The sequence below is a fragment of the Hippopotamus amphibius genome, chromosome X (assembly GCF_030028045.1).
Source record: "Hippopotamus amphibius kiboko isolate mHipAmp2 chromosome X, mHipAmp2.hap2, whole genome shotgun sequence".
Classification (NCBI taxonomy): domain Eukaryota; kingdom Metazoa; phylum Chordata; class Mammalia; order Artiodactyla; family Hippopotamidae; genus Hippopotamus; species Hippopotamus amphibius.
In genome coordinates this window covers 38,427,804-38,443,825 of record NC_080203.1, presented here as the reverse complement: position 1 = coordinate 38,443,825, position 16,022 = coordinate 38,427,804, and positions in this window count along the sequence as shown.

Genomic DNA, 16,022 nt, shown 5'->3' with positions numbered 1-16,022 from the left:
AAAAAAGACAACTAGATTTGAATTCCGAAGACTTATGCTTACTCCTATCTTTTTTTCTGTTACCTTAAGATAATTAATTTAACCTCTTTGAACAATTTTCTTCATTTATATAATAGTGATAAAAAAGTCTTCTGCATAATTTTGTTAGCATTAAATAGAATATGTAAGTAAGAATGACTAGCAATTAGTAGATCCTTAATAAATTATTTTGTCACCCTTTAAAAAAATGTGTGAGTGAGAGAAATTAGTAACTCTGAGAAGGCAGGCCCTAAAAAGTCAATCTTAGACCTTTCTAAGATTGACAGTATCTAAGGATTAAAGGTATATTTCAATCAGTTAGCTTTTCCTCAACATTTTACCTCCTGAAAAGATTGCTTATATGCATTTACAGTTAGAACTCCAGTGCATAATTATAAATAATAAATCATTAAAATATATTGCATGCATCTAAAAATGGACATGAGAGTAAATTAAATTGTATGTTGTTGAATTTAGGCCTTGTAATAAGATGGGGCTGCTATGAGATTGAATTGCAAAGTCAACTCTAAGGAACTCGTCCCGGGTCAAAATGTCAGTGATATGTATACGTATGCCAATATCTCAGTTTATGTACCCAAACTGAAGTTAGAGTGTGACCTGGGTCAAGGAGATACGTTTAGGTCTTATAACTCCAGGAAGACTCATAAACTAAAAGGAACGAAGCTAATAAAGGGCTGGGCATCTGAACTCTGGTCAGGATACAGGTGGTGCAGTATAATCCTCCTGGATTGCTTTCCCTATGGGTACAAATTAATTTACTTTGCTTTCCCTATAGGTAAACATTTGATGCCTGACGATCATACACTTAGAACAATCATTTCTCTGCATAAGTAAAATTGGAAAAGTTCTTGTTCAAAGCAGTTCATTAATTTCATGATATTTTCCTCAAACGAAGTTATGTTTTTAATGAAACAATGCACTACTAGTGTATAGAATTTGCATATTGTTATGCCCTTTTCCATTTTGCTAGGACTTATAGGAACTCTAAGTAGATGTTTATAAATTATAACTTCTACAGATTTTCAGCAATGTTATATTAATAGACTCATTCAGCAATTTGCAATGTACTATTCATGGCAATGAGAAAAGTTCAGTGTGAAAACATTGTGGCTGGGATGGACCCAGAGGAAAATTAGTAATAGAGATAGATACTTTGGGAAGAGTGATACAGTACTATGTTGACTTTGAGCTATGCAATTTTAATTTTCATGAGGACAATCACTAAAAATGATATATGTAAGTTTGTTACAGGGACCAGAGTCTTTTAAAGTGTCTGAATATTGGAAGTAACCACTAGAAAAACCATAAGCAAGAAGTTTGATCACGGGTTTACTATCCCATGGGTCACATTCAATATACTCGGTCAGAAAAGAATTAGTTAAGATGATGTCCTTGGTCAAGAAAATCCCCATTTGGAAAAACAGACCCAACCGGCAATGAAATGAAGGTCAAATGAGGTCCAAAGCAATATTTTTTGGTGATTGTTAAGTAAGTTGTTGTTTTTTTCTTCCTCCAACCATCTACTATTGGGCTCTCAATCATTAAAAGGAGGGATTACATTTTATGCACCTGAAGTTTTGGCAGTGGATACAATGTTATATTCAGGACTACTGAGAGGGGCCTTTAGACCAGAGATTTCCAAAGTGCATGTGTTCAAGATGATACATGGGGCACAGGAAGGAAAACAAGAACTTTTATTTAGATTTTTAATTTATTTTGTTTTATTTATTTTTACAGAGCTTTATTGAGATATAATTTACAAACCATAAAATTCACCTGTTTAAAGTGTGAAGGTTAATGATTTTTAGTATATTGATTTGTGCAATCATCACCAGAATCTTATTTTAGAACATTTTCAATACTTCAAAAAATCCTATATCCATTAGCAGTCATCCCCATTCCCCCTTCACCCCATCTCCAGACAGCAATTTATCTACTATTTGTCTCTATAGATTTTCTTATACTGGACATTTTCACATACATGAAATTGTATAACAAGTGGTCTTTTACAATGGGTTCTTTCACTTAGCATATAGTTTTCAAGGTTCAACTACAGTGCAGTATGTACAGTACTTCATTGTTTTTAAAGCCAAAAAATAGTCCAGTGTATGGATATACCATATTTTATTTATTTATCTGCTGATGAAAATTTGGGTTGTTTCCACTTTTTAGCTAGTATGAATAATGCTGCTATGAACATTCATGTAGAAGTTCTTGTGTAGCTATACATTTTCAATTCTCTTGGATATGTACCTAGAAGTGAAACTGCAGATCCTATGGTAACTCTATGTTTAACATTTTGAGCAACTGCCAGACTTTTCCATAGTATCATTTTACATCTCTATCAGCAACCTATAAGGATTCCATTTTCTCCACATTCTCACCAACGCTAGTTATTTATTTGACTCTAGTCACCTAGTTGTGTGCAGTGGTATCACACTATACTTTTGATTTGTATTTTCCTGATAACTAATGATGTTGAGAAACTTTCCATGTATTTATTGGCTATTTGTCTTCTTTGGAGGGATGTATATTCAAATCTTTTGCCCATTTTTAAATAGGGAAAATTTAAATTTTTATTTTAAAATTTAAAGTTTAAACTAAAAAAATTTTTTTAAATGCCTTTTTATTGTTGAGTTGTAAGAGTTCTTTATATATACTGGATACCAGTCTCCTGTATTTATATTTATTTGTATTTTGTTTTACAATTTCTAATTTTTGAATATGTTTTACAGTAAAACAACAGTACAATAATAAGTGTACATTATTTACAACTAAATTTGGGGATGTGTACTCAAAGTATTTTTTACAGTTAGGGGCTTACAATTAAATGTCTATACAGCACTGCTTTAGACTAAAATTATTTTTTCCCATCTATTTGCTCTTTTCAAGAAGGGGAAGCTGAGTGTACTAAAGATCACCCTTAGCTCTTATATCTTTTAATCACTGTCCTATTGAACTGTGCCTGGTAAATACAAAGTAATTTAGGTTATGCTAGATCATTAACACTTACAGCTTAGGAAACCCTAAATATGGGAGATGAGGAAGGGTGACTAAAATGTAAGTGCTATTACATAGTGACTACTCCAGTAAATATCAGTCAAAATAGACATCATCACCATTTTGATTCTACAGATGGAAGATGAAGAGCCATGTTAAGTAACATGGACAAAGTCATACAGCTCATGAATGGTAAAGCTAGAATTTGAATTCAAGTCTGACTCCAAAGCCCATTGTTTTCTATGTGACACTGCCTATCAGTTAAATAACAGGTGAGATTTCTACAATGAGCAGGAAACTGGACTAGATGACTTCCCTCCCAATTCTGATGTTACAATAGCATTTTGATATAAAAAAACATTCAGTTCTGTGTCTGCAGTGATTTTAATAGCTAATAAACATCTGGGGCAATTACCATTTTGTTTTACTACCTGTGAATAATACCCAGTAAAGTGACATGTATAAGTGGAATTAATAACTGTCTGTGATGGTGACATACCCAACATTGACTTAAAAAGAAGGGATATGTGAATTACTGTTTCTGAATTACTATTTCTGGAGTTTTAATCATCATTTATGTAATAGTCAATAAATTTTGTTTATACTTATCTTATTTAGAATGTAACTGTGTATTTACAGTACAAATTATATTTGTACTTATTCAAAGTAGATTTCATAAAATAAATGTGACATACTTTAATTCTAATGAGGAACTCATACTCCATGTCTAAATAACTGAGATGAATGGATTATAGCATGACAATCAATTCATTTCAGCCAACTAACTAAATTTTACAAGTCACCACAGAAATAATGAAGCTATTATTATCAGTATGAATGAAATGGCTTTATTAATGTCTGGTTGAATCATAACATGTAAGCCTAGCCAGTAGTCTAGGGGCTTAGATTATATTGCCACCCAAATTATATCACGAGCAATAAATCCATTTCATACAGACAGCAAACTAAAGGAGAGTAATAGAGCATTATTCTTCATGGAATAAAGTTCATTTAATTTTACTCAATGGCAAAAAACAGATGTAAAAACACTCGAAATTTAGTGAAGTAAAATCAAGATTATATAAAGTCAAATGAGTTATTTTATATACTTAATGATTTTCCTTGCTCTCAATGTAGTTATCTTTCCCTTAATCTCCATTATTTTAATGCACTGACTGCTGCATGCCTCCTTTGGCAAAGGTATTGAAAAATGCATAAAAACTGGTATTCTAAAATATATAGATTTCTGTTGGGAGTTACTTCTTTTCAGATGAAGGGTTTCTTTCCATTGAGGGATTTATATCATAATTAGAAAAATGATGGTCTAAACCCCAGTGGAAAGATTGTAGTTTAATTGGTATTCATTTGTGTTAGACAAGCCCATGGAGAAAACTAGGAATGTTTTTTATTGAAGTGAAACTGTCAACTATGAAATCAACAAAATCACATTCTCACTTATATATCTGAAATAATTGGTCCATTTAATTACTTTTTTAAAAAGAGCTAGTCATCTGACATTAACTGAACAATCCTGAACAAAAAATTTTAAAAACCCTCCAGATGAAAACATAGGCTCAGGTAAACTTGGAGAGGCAGTAGAATATTTTAAGTATACTTAAAGTTACTATCTTCTAGAAAATCTTACATTTTACTAATATGTCAAAATGAAATATGCTTCATTTTTTGAGGGTTTCTTAGCAGAAAGATTCAGCTTAATGTCAGATGAGTCAGGATCAAGGCCTGTTAATGGCAATAAGATTATACTTGAACTTCTCATTTATAAGATAAAAATAATACCATGTGCTGCCTAGCCATCTCCCAACCCTCCATGATAGGACAAAACCACATTTCAAATTAATTCAGATGATATTTACTGAGTACAATATGCATGGTGAATTTTTAGGGCAATCAAGGTAACATTCAGTCCGCTTGTCTACATAAATCACCCAAATGTCCTGGAAAATCCACAATTTCATCATCCAAACTATCTTCTAGACTACATGTTACACATGAAAGTAACAAAAAACCCTTTTGTCACAGCATGCTTATTATATAAAAGTATGGTTTTCAACAATTCTGCCACTGTCAATACTGGATAAACTTTTATTGACCAAGTGTGTTAATTTCTAGTAAGAACAAGTGCTAATAAAATACAAATTACTTATTTTGGGTCTGAGACATTCCAAGTAGTTAAGTAACTGGCAAGTACTACTCATATCATAGAGATGAAGAAACTATGGTACATTATAAATAAGTGATTGGGTCCTTGGAAATAATAAATTCAGCAGAAGAATTTAAAATATTTTGCATTTGTAGAATTCTACATAGAACTTCGTTCACCTCTCTGCCACCCATCCCTGCCATCCTCCCTAAGCAAGTCCAACCTAAAGGCTTCCTGAGCTTTCATATTCACATTTTAGTCTTTATTCATTTCAATGAAGATTTACTGAATATCTACTGTTTGCAAAGTACTGTGCTAACTGCAGATACAAAGATGAATGAGTTGTACTCAATAAGCTTAAATCTAGTAAAGAGAAGATCATAATACCACGGATAATATTATAAGAAAGATACAAATAAATATGTGAACATAAAAGAGCAAGAAAGCATTTTCACCATGGCAGAATCAGAGCAGTGTTAGAGAAAGTATCTGAAACTTAGAAATAATGCAAAAAGATCGGGGCCACATATTTTCAATGTCATAAGAAAGTGAAGATCATCCAAGGATTGTTGGGGCAACAATCAGAAAAGGTTTTCTGTAAAGGTCCAGATGGTAAATATTTTCACTTTTGTGGGCCATACTGTCTCACAAGTACTCAGCTCTGTCACTGTAACATGAAAACAGCCATACAATATTTGTAAACAAATGAGTGGCCAGATCTGGCCCACAGGCTGTAATTTGCCAACCCCCGATCTGGGAGACCTAGGATAATAACTTGTCCAACTCACTGTTTACTATTGATCTAAGGTTCCAGATTTAGTGAAGTTAGATGTTAACTTGTAGATTTTTGTCTTGTCTAAATGCAAATAATTTCTGCCTGTAGACAGGTAACTCCAAAGTTGCACATTACCCAGTTTGTATCTAATCCAGTAATCTTATATTCCTATCAATACTCTGTTTTAAAATGGTCCTTGACCCAGTCATGACACCTTAATGGTTCCTTCATTAGTTAATGAGTTAAATAAAATCTTTGACGTGTTCATTTTATATTTGCCGGAGTATTATCATTTTACTTGTTTGAAAATTATTCTTTGACACTTTTGCAGGTTCCATGGAGATGCCCAAATTGACTCACCAGATGAAGACAAACTGCATTACGGGAGAAATGTACCTCACAGTGTGTTTAAGACCAAATACATTTTTCTTGGCTGTTAGAGTGAATCCCAAGCAGCAGTAGAACTTGAACTTTGCTTATTCTGTTTCTATAGATTTTATTTTTTCCTCTCTAGTGATTTTTCTGTTTTTGTTTCTTGTTTGTACACGACAAAAAGTTATTCCCCCTTGGTGGTAGTAATGATTGGGAATTTCTTTTTATTGTGGTTTCTGTTGGATGGATGGTGGAGAGCTATTCTCTGTTGGATGAGAAACAGAATCTGGCATGTTTAGGCTTTTTCTTTGTTTATTTATGAATTCAAATCAGTTAAGAACCTTTTGCCCATTGTGAAAGAGAACAGCTCTTTCATTTCAAGCCCTATGAGTTTTTGTGTTTATGTGTTTACTCTTGACCTGTGGCAGAAGTTGTAGAATTGAAGCTATAAGCTTTCCATATATCTGTGTTTCTTAAATCATGAAGACCTATTCTTGTGAATGTGAGATAGCTTCCTATCTATGAAGTGTAATAATAAATTATATTATAATGTCTCTTTAAGGAGGTCAATTGTAATTTATTCACAGACATATAAGCACTTATATAAATCTAATATTCCTATAATAACAGAAAAAATTTAAATGAACTTCTAATACTTTAAATGTTATATGTTCATAAAATCCTTACAGAAATATCTAGCTCAGAAACATTTTGAGAATTCACGTTTACATAACTAAGAATTCTTGGACTGCTTAGATTGGTTTGATAATTCTGGTTTTAGAAAGTGGAAACCAACAGCTTTAGGTCTCTTTCTCAAATGTATGGTATAATAAAGTATACATTTTATTTTTATAAAATTTTATCTTTTAGAAAAAGACTACTTAATGTAAATTTCTTAAACTTCCTAGTTTGGTTTACTACTAAGACAGGGTAATATACTCCTATATAATTTTTAAGATTATGAAAAATATAAATTCATCTGGTAGTAAATTTCATTATTATTCTGACAAACTTTTTACATCAACTGTATTTATGCTTTGTAGCTTGAACATAATTTTCAAGATTCTTAGGTAAATTCAATGCAGATTAATATCTAATCAAACTAATTTATAAATAATCTTTGACTGCTAGATAATTTCTAAGTGAAATGGAATACTGAAAAAATGATTACTAAGCATAATTTCAAGCTACTATACATTTGCTTATTTTTAATATGCTATAAGATGGCTATGTCTTTGGTCATGTTAATGGACATGTTAATTTTTGACACTTTAAGATATAAAAGAGATATGTGGGGCTGTAGGAAGTTGTGTACTCATAAGCTTTGCTATTCTGCTTAATTCTAGTGTACAACAGTTCTCAATTCCTTACCTCCTAGATTCTTCTGTGAAACAGAAGTTAGTTACTTTGGTGAAAAGTTATAATTAATATGAGTATACTAGGAACAACAGTAACAGACAAATAAATCTGGATGTATAAGGTAATGTTTGTGTGTATGTGTGTGTTTTTAATCAAGGTAAAAAGAGACTAGTTTTTTTTCTTTAAAGCCTCTGATTATTTCAGAATGTAAAAGAGGACAGGGAAAGACCAAGTTGTAGATCTTCAGAAAGGGAAATTTCTTTTGCCTTGGTTTATTATACTGGATCTAAAAAGAAGCAAATGAAATGTGTTAAAATTTTGGCAAGATTTGCTTCAGTTTTGATGGGTTTGTTCATAAGAAAAAAAAAGAGCTCATGGAATTTTACTGCCAATATTATATTAATGAAAAACTAGAATTTGACTTTCTTTCTATTAAAACAATAAATTGCAGAGAGATAGACACATAGATCAATGGAATAGAATGTAGAACCCAGAAAGAGATCCCCACAAATATAGCCAATAATTTCTGACAAAGGAACAAAAGCAATTCAGTGGAGGAAGAACAGCCTTTTCAATAAATGGTGCTGGAGAAATTGGATAATCACTAGCACAAAAAAGAACCTTGACCCAAACTTTATATGAAAATTAACCCAAGGATGGATATATGCATATGTATAACTAAATCACTTTTCTGTACACCTAAAACTAATACAATGTTGTAAATCGACTATACTCCAATAAATTTTTTTTAAAAAGAAAATTAACTCGAAATGGATAATGGGCATAAATGTAAAATGTGAAACTACCAAACTTACAGAAAAGAACATGGGAAAAAACCTTTGAGACCTAGGTAGGATTAGGCAAAGTTCTTAGACTTGACACCAAATACTACAATTGATAAAATGGAAAATTGATAAATTGGACCTCACCGAAATGAAAAACTCTTGCTCTGTGAAAGATTCTATTAAAAAGGATGGAAAGACAAATTCCAGTCTGACGGAAAATATTTGCAATTACATATCCAATATGTATATGCAAATGACCTTGCATTTAAAGTATATAAAGAATTCTCAAAACTCAGCATTACAATGATAAACAATCCAGTTAGAAAATGACATGCACAGACATTTCACCCAAGAGGATATACAGATGGCAAATAAACACACATGAAAAGATGTTCAACATCATTAACAATTAAATAAATATGAATTAAAAGTACAATGAGATATTACTACACACCTATTAGAATGACTAAAATGAAACACAGTAATAACACCAAATGCTGGTGAGGATGTAGCAAAAGTGGATCACTCATACTTTGCTGGTAAGAATGTAAAATGGTACAGACACTATGCAAAATAGTTTGGCAGTTCCTTTCAAATCTAAAAGTGGACTTCACATATGATCCAGCAATTGTACTCTTGGTGTTTATCCCAGAGAAATGAAGATTTATTTTCATGCAAGAACTTGTACGTGAATGTTCACAGCAGTTTTATTTGTAATATTTAAAGCCTGGAAACTACTCAAATGCCTTTCAATGGACAAATGGCTAAATAAACTGGTATATCCATACCATGGAATACTACTCAGCAGTTGAAAAAAAGGGGGGGCATATACCCAAAGAAAACCATAATCCCAAAAGAAACATGTACCATAATGTTTATTGCAGCACTATTTACAATAGCCAGGACATGGAAGCAACCGAAATGCCCATCAACAAATAAATGGATAAAGAAGATGTGGCATATATATACAATGGAATATTACTCAGCTATAAAAAGGGATGAGATGGAGCTATATGTCATGAGGTGGATAGACCTAGAGTCTGTCATACAGAGTGAAGTAAGTCAGAAAGAGAAAGACAAATATTTCAGAAAGAGAAAGACAAATATTGCGTGCTAACTCATATATACGGAATCTAAAAATGGTACTGATGAACTCAGTGACAAGACAAGAACAAGGATGCAGATGCAGAGAATGGACTGGAGAACTCGAGGTTTGGGAGGGGGTGGGGGGTGAAGGGGAAGCTGAGATGAAGCGAGAGAGTAGCACAGACATATATATACTACCAACTGTAAAATAGATAGCCAGTGGGAAGTTGTTGTATAACAAAGGGAGTTCAACTCGAGGATGGAAGATGCCTTAGAGGAGTGGGATGGGGAGGGTGGGGGGGACTCGAGGGAGGGAGGAAATACGGGGATATGTGTATAAAAACAGATGATTGAACTTGGTGTACCCCCCAAAAAATAAATTTAAAAAAATAAATAAAATAAATAAATAAATTGTTATAAGTAAAAAAAAAAAAAAAAGGAATGAGTTATTGATACATGTAACAACTTGGATGGATCTCGAGGGCATTATTCTGAGTGAAGAAAATTCAATCTTGGGAAGTTCTCTGGTAGCCTTATGGTTAGTGGTTAGGATTCCTGGCTTTCACTGCCAGAGCCTGGGTTCAATCCCTGGTAGCGGAACTAAGATTCCACAAGCCACATGGTGTGGCCAAAAAAATAATCAAATCAAATCAAGTCAAATAAAGTGAGCTTCAAGAAGTCTCATAAAAAAGAATTTTAAAATAAAGCCAATCTTAAAAACTCACATACTGCATGATTCTATTTATGTAACATTCATGAAATAACAAAATCATAGAGATATAGAAGAGATTCATGGTTGCCAGGAATTAGAGATAGAAGGGGAGGAGACTGGTGTGACATAAGTGAGTAACATGAAGGAGTCTCATGGCGATGTTACAGTTGAGTATTTTCATTGTGGTGGTGGTTACGCAAGGCTACACAAGAGAAAATTGCATAGAGCTACACACACACACACACACACATACACACACAAATGAGTACATATATAACTGTTGAAATCTGAACAGGCTCTATGAATTGTAACAATATCAGTTTCTTTATTGTACTATGGTTGTATAAGTTGTTACCACTGAGAAAAGCTGGGAGAAGAGTACATAGAACTTCCTTGCATATTTCTTTGCAACTTCCTGTGAGTCTATAATTATTACAAAGTAAAAAAATTTAAGATGATAAACTGGTGTTCAAGCTGTTACCAAGGGATAAGAGGTTATCTTTATCTTCTGTGTAACATGCCTGATAGCAAAGATTTCACATAGCATAAGAATAATTTTATCTACATTTTATTGCCTTTATCATGTCTTTGATTTCTTAAAAAAAAGCATCCAAGATACAAAGAACAAAGGTGGAAGAATTAAGTTTTCTTATAACCATGTTGCTTTCCTCTATGGTTATTTTAAGACATTTTATTATAATTTTGATTAAATTGATAACCATGTGTTATTTTTCAGGTACCCATGAAAATATTTCAGAAATTGTATAATTTTTGTAAGGCACTGGAGACTTGTCAATGTTTTTGCTGTTAAGAATGTGCTTACACGCAGGGGGACATTGATCACACTCTTACAAAATAGTTCTGTACTGTGTGCCTATAAAGAATTTTACTTTCTTCCATTCTAATACTATTGGTGACTGTAATAAATCAATTATAGCCTCTTGCAATCATTATCAAACAGATTTCTGCTTCCTGATGCATGCCTGAAGTCTCCGCTTTAAGGTACTGGCTGGAATTTGTATCTACAACAAAAGAGGACTGTTGCAGAGGTTCGTGAATAGGACTAGATCAGGTACTCTGAACTATTGCTACTTTAAGAAGAGACTCCTGCTTACAGGCTTCTGAGCTGACATTGCTTAGATCGATTTTAGACTGAATGAGTGGAATGGGTCAGAGTTTCTAGGACTCTTTGTATCCAGAAATAGATATATTGCATGAAGGCAGACTGCTCATCCAAGATGCAATAGACGCAAATGGAACAAAAGTTAAATACAAAGGCATGAATGAACTGATGAGGGAATCTTATTATAGTTATTTCTTTGGAATATGGTGGGTATTATTTCTTAAAGCTTTATTGAATTATCATTTATGTACTAACTCAATGATTTCCAGTTCATTCAAAGAATTGTACAACTACCACCAAAACTAGTTTTTAAAACATTTGCATCACACTTAAAAATGCTCTCAGGCCATTTTGCAGCCAATTCCCACTGCCCGCCAAGCCCAAGCAACCACTTATCTGCTTTCTGACTCTAGCCTTTTCTGGACAATTTGTATAAATGGAATTATGCAATATGGGGCCTTTTGTGTCTAGATTTTTTCACTTAGCACATTTTTGAGGTTCATCCCTGTTGTAACATGCATCATTATTTCACTCTTTTAATAGCTGAATAGTATTCCATTGTATGGATATACCACATATTGTTTATCCATTCACCAACAATGCACATTTGAATTGCTTCCATTTTTTGGCTATTATGAATAACACTGCTATGAATATTTGCATACAAGTCTTTGTGTGACATGTATTTTAATTTTTCTTGGGTAGATTCCTAAGGGTGGAACTGCTGGGTCACATGGTAAGATTATGTTCAACTTTTTATGAAACTGCCAAATTATTTTCCAGAAAGACCATATCATTTTACCTTCCCACAAGCAATGTATGGAAGATTTTTGTTTTTCTATATCCTCACCAACATTTTTACGGTGTCTCTTTTTGGATAGAGCCATTCTAGTGGGTATGAACTGGTATCTCACCATGGTTTTAATTTGCATCTCCATAATGGTTAATTATGTTGAACAATTTTTCATGTGCTCATTGGCTATATGTATGGCTTCTTTGGAGAAATGGCGATTCAGATCTTTTGCCCATATTTTTAACATGTAGTTTTATTATTGAGTTGTAAGAGTTATTTATATATCCTAGATTAAGTCCCTTAATAGTTAAATGAGGGACTTCCCTGGTGGCACAGTGGTTAAGAATTCACCTGCCAATGCAGAGAGAAAATAGGCATGCGGGCTTCAGTAGTTGTGGCACAAGGGCTCAGTAGCTTGCAGGCTTGCAGGCTCTAGAGCTCAGGCTCAGTAGTTGTGGCTCACCGGCTCTAAAGCGCAGGCTCAGTAGTTGCGGCACAATGGGCTTAGTTGCTCCACGGCATGTGGGATCTTCCCAGACCAGGGATCGAACCACCTGTGTCCCCTGCACTAGCAGGCAGATTCTTAACCGCTGTACCACCAGGGAAGTCCCTGTCTTCATTTTATTGATGGTAACCTTTGAAACACAAAGACTTTTAAATTTGATGGTGTTTTATTTACTTTTTTTGTCATTGTTGCTAGTGTTTTTTGATAACTAAGAAAGCTTTGTTTAACCAAAGATTACAAATATTTTCTTCTATATTTTCTTCTAGAATGTTTATAGTTTTAGTTTTTACATTTAAGTCTACAATCTATTTAGACTTATTTTTGTTTATAGTGTAAGAGTCTAAGTTAATTTTTTGGCATTTTATGGATATTCAGTTGACACAGAACCATTTGTTGCAAGGGCTATCCTCTTCCCGTTGAACTGTCTTAGGGCCTTGGTGAAAAATCACTTGATCATAAAATGTATGCATTTATTTCTGGACTCCCTATCCTGTTCCATTGATCTACATGCCCATCCTTATGCCAATACCACACTGTCTCGATTACTAACTTTTGAAAGTTTTAAAACAGTGTAGTATAAATCCTCCAACTTTGTTATTATTTTTCAAATTTATTTTGGCTATTTGAGGACTTTTGCATTTCCATTTGAATTTTAGGATAACCTTGTCAATTTACGGAAACTTGCAATCTTAACAATATTGACAATTCCAATCTATTAACATGGAATATCTCTCCCATTTATTTCAATTTTTAAAGTTTATCTTAGCAATGTTTTGTAGTTTTCAGTATACATATTTTGTACTTTCTTAATTTTATTTTTGGATTGTTCATTACTAACGTATAGAAATACAAATAATTTTGGTATATGGATCTTATGTCTTATAACCTTGCTAAATTCATTTATTAATTTTAGCAGTGTGTATTTTTGTGTATTCCTTAGGATTTTCTAAATATAAATCATGTTGTCTACAAATTAAGACAGTTTTTGCTACTTCCTTTCTAATCTGAATGGCTTTAAAATAATTTTGTTGTTTTTGCACTGGTTAGAATCTCCAGTACAATGTTGAATAGAAGTGATGACAGTGGACACTCTGGTCTTGTTTCTGATCTTAGAGGAAAAGTATTCAGTCTTTCATGATTACATATGATATTAGCTAAAGATTTTTCATAGATGTTCTTATCAGGTTAGGAAAGTTCCCTTCTAATCCTAGTTTGTAGAGTGCTTTTATCATGACAGGGTGTTGAATTTTATCAAATGCTTTTCCTGTATCTTTTGAGATGATTCTGTGTTTTTTGTCCTTTATTCTATTAATATGGTCTTTTTAATTGGTTTGGGTTTTTTTAATATAAATTTATTTTTATTGGCTGTGTTGGGTCTTTGTTGCTGCACACGGGCTTTCTCTAGTTGCAGAGAGCGGGGGCTACTCTTCATTGTGGTGCACAGGTTTCTTATTGCGATGGCTTCTCTTGTTGTGGAGCACGGGCTCTAGGCACGTGGGATTCAGTAGTTGTGGCACATGGGCTCAATACTTGTGGCTCACAGGCTCTAGAGAGCAGGCTCAGTAGTTGTGGTGCATGGGCTTAATTGCTCTGCGGCATGTGGTATCTTCCTGGGGCAGGGATTGAACCTGTGTCCTCTGCAATGGCAGGCAGATGCTTAACCACTGCACCACCTAGCAAGTCCCTGTTTTGGGGGTTTTTTTTGTTTTTTTTTAAAGACACATTTATTCAGCATCATGATCGGACTATTACATTTAGCAATCAATAGCATGGGTGCAAAAAAAAACTACATTAACACCCTTTGTTGGAATGCTTTACATTTTCCACAGAACAGAAACTAAAATAACCTGTTATACAATTAGTCACAAATACAGCCCTTGAGTTTTTTTTTCCCATACACATGAGTACTGTCTAAAACATGTCTTTTTTATAGCAACCAGGCCCTGCCACCGCTGTGCTTGGCTGAGTTCACAAATCTGTTGTAACCTGTAGCTTCCCTGTCACTTCTCTGGCTCTCCTGTCTTGCAAAGCTTTGTTTCCTAGCACTAATTAAAACCTTCTGCCACTGCCATAGCTTCTGCTGCCACTGGAACTGCCACAGCCACCCTGGTTTCATGGTTTGGCAAAGTATTGGCCTCCACCACCACAGGGGCCAGAACTTTTGCCTCCAAAGTCTCCTCCATTCATGGGTCCAAAATTTGAAGACTAATTGTTGTAACTGTCAAAGTCATTGTAGCTTCTGCCACATCCAAAATTGCTTCCATCATTACCAAATCCACTAAAGCCATCCCCACTGCCACCATATCCACCACCACTGCGGCTGCCACCAAAGCCACCTCCACCACTGAAGTTTCCTCCATGACCAAAGTTGCCATTCCCACCAAAACCACCTCTGAGACCACCATCAAAGTTTCCAGAACCACTTCGACCTCTTTGGCTATATGAAGCACTAGCCATCTCTTGCTTAGATAGGGCTTTCCTTCCTTCACAGTTGTGGCCATTCACAGTGTGGTATTTCTGAATGACAATCTTGTCTACGGAGTCAGGGTCATCAAAGGTTACAAAAGCAGAGCCTCTCTTTGTGCCACTGCCTTGATCAGTCATGATTTCAATCACTTCAATTTTCCCATACTGTTCAAAATAATCTCTTAGGTGATGTTCCTCAGTATCTTTTTTAATACGACCAACAAAAATCTTTTTCACAGTTAAGTGGGCACCAGGTCTTTGAGAATCTTCTCTTGAGATGGCCTTCTTCGGTTCCACAACTCTTCCATCCACCTTATTTGGCCTTGCATTCGTGGCTGCATCCTCCTCCCCTGCAGTGGCATATGTGGCAAACCTGAAGCCTCTGGAGCACTCAGTGTTTGGACCCCTCATTACCACACCAGCTGTGAGTGCTCCCCATGGCTCAGAATAGCTCCTCACATTGGTTGTTTCAAAGTTCAGACCTCCAATGAAGAGCTTCCTCAGCTGTTCGGGCTGTTTGGGAGACGCTGACCTAGACATGACAGCAGTAGAGCCCGGAGACTTCAATGATGCTTACTCGGTGACATCCATGGGCAGAAAGCGTAATTATTTTTTTGTTTTGTTTGTTTGTTTTTCTTTATTTGGTTGCACTGGGTCTTAGTTGCAGCAGGCAGGCTCCTTAGTTGCGGCACGTAGGCTCCTTAGTTGCAGCTTGCAAGCTCTTTTTTTTTTTTTTTTTTAGTTGAGGCTCCCTGGCTCCTTAGTTTGCAGCACACCAGCTTCTTATTTGCGGCATGCATGTGGGATCTAGTTCCCTAACCAGGGATTGAACCCAGGCCCCCTGCA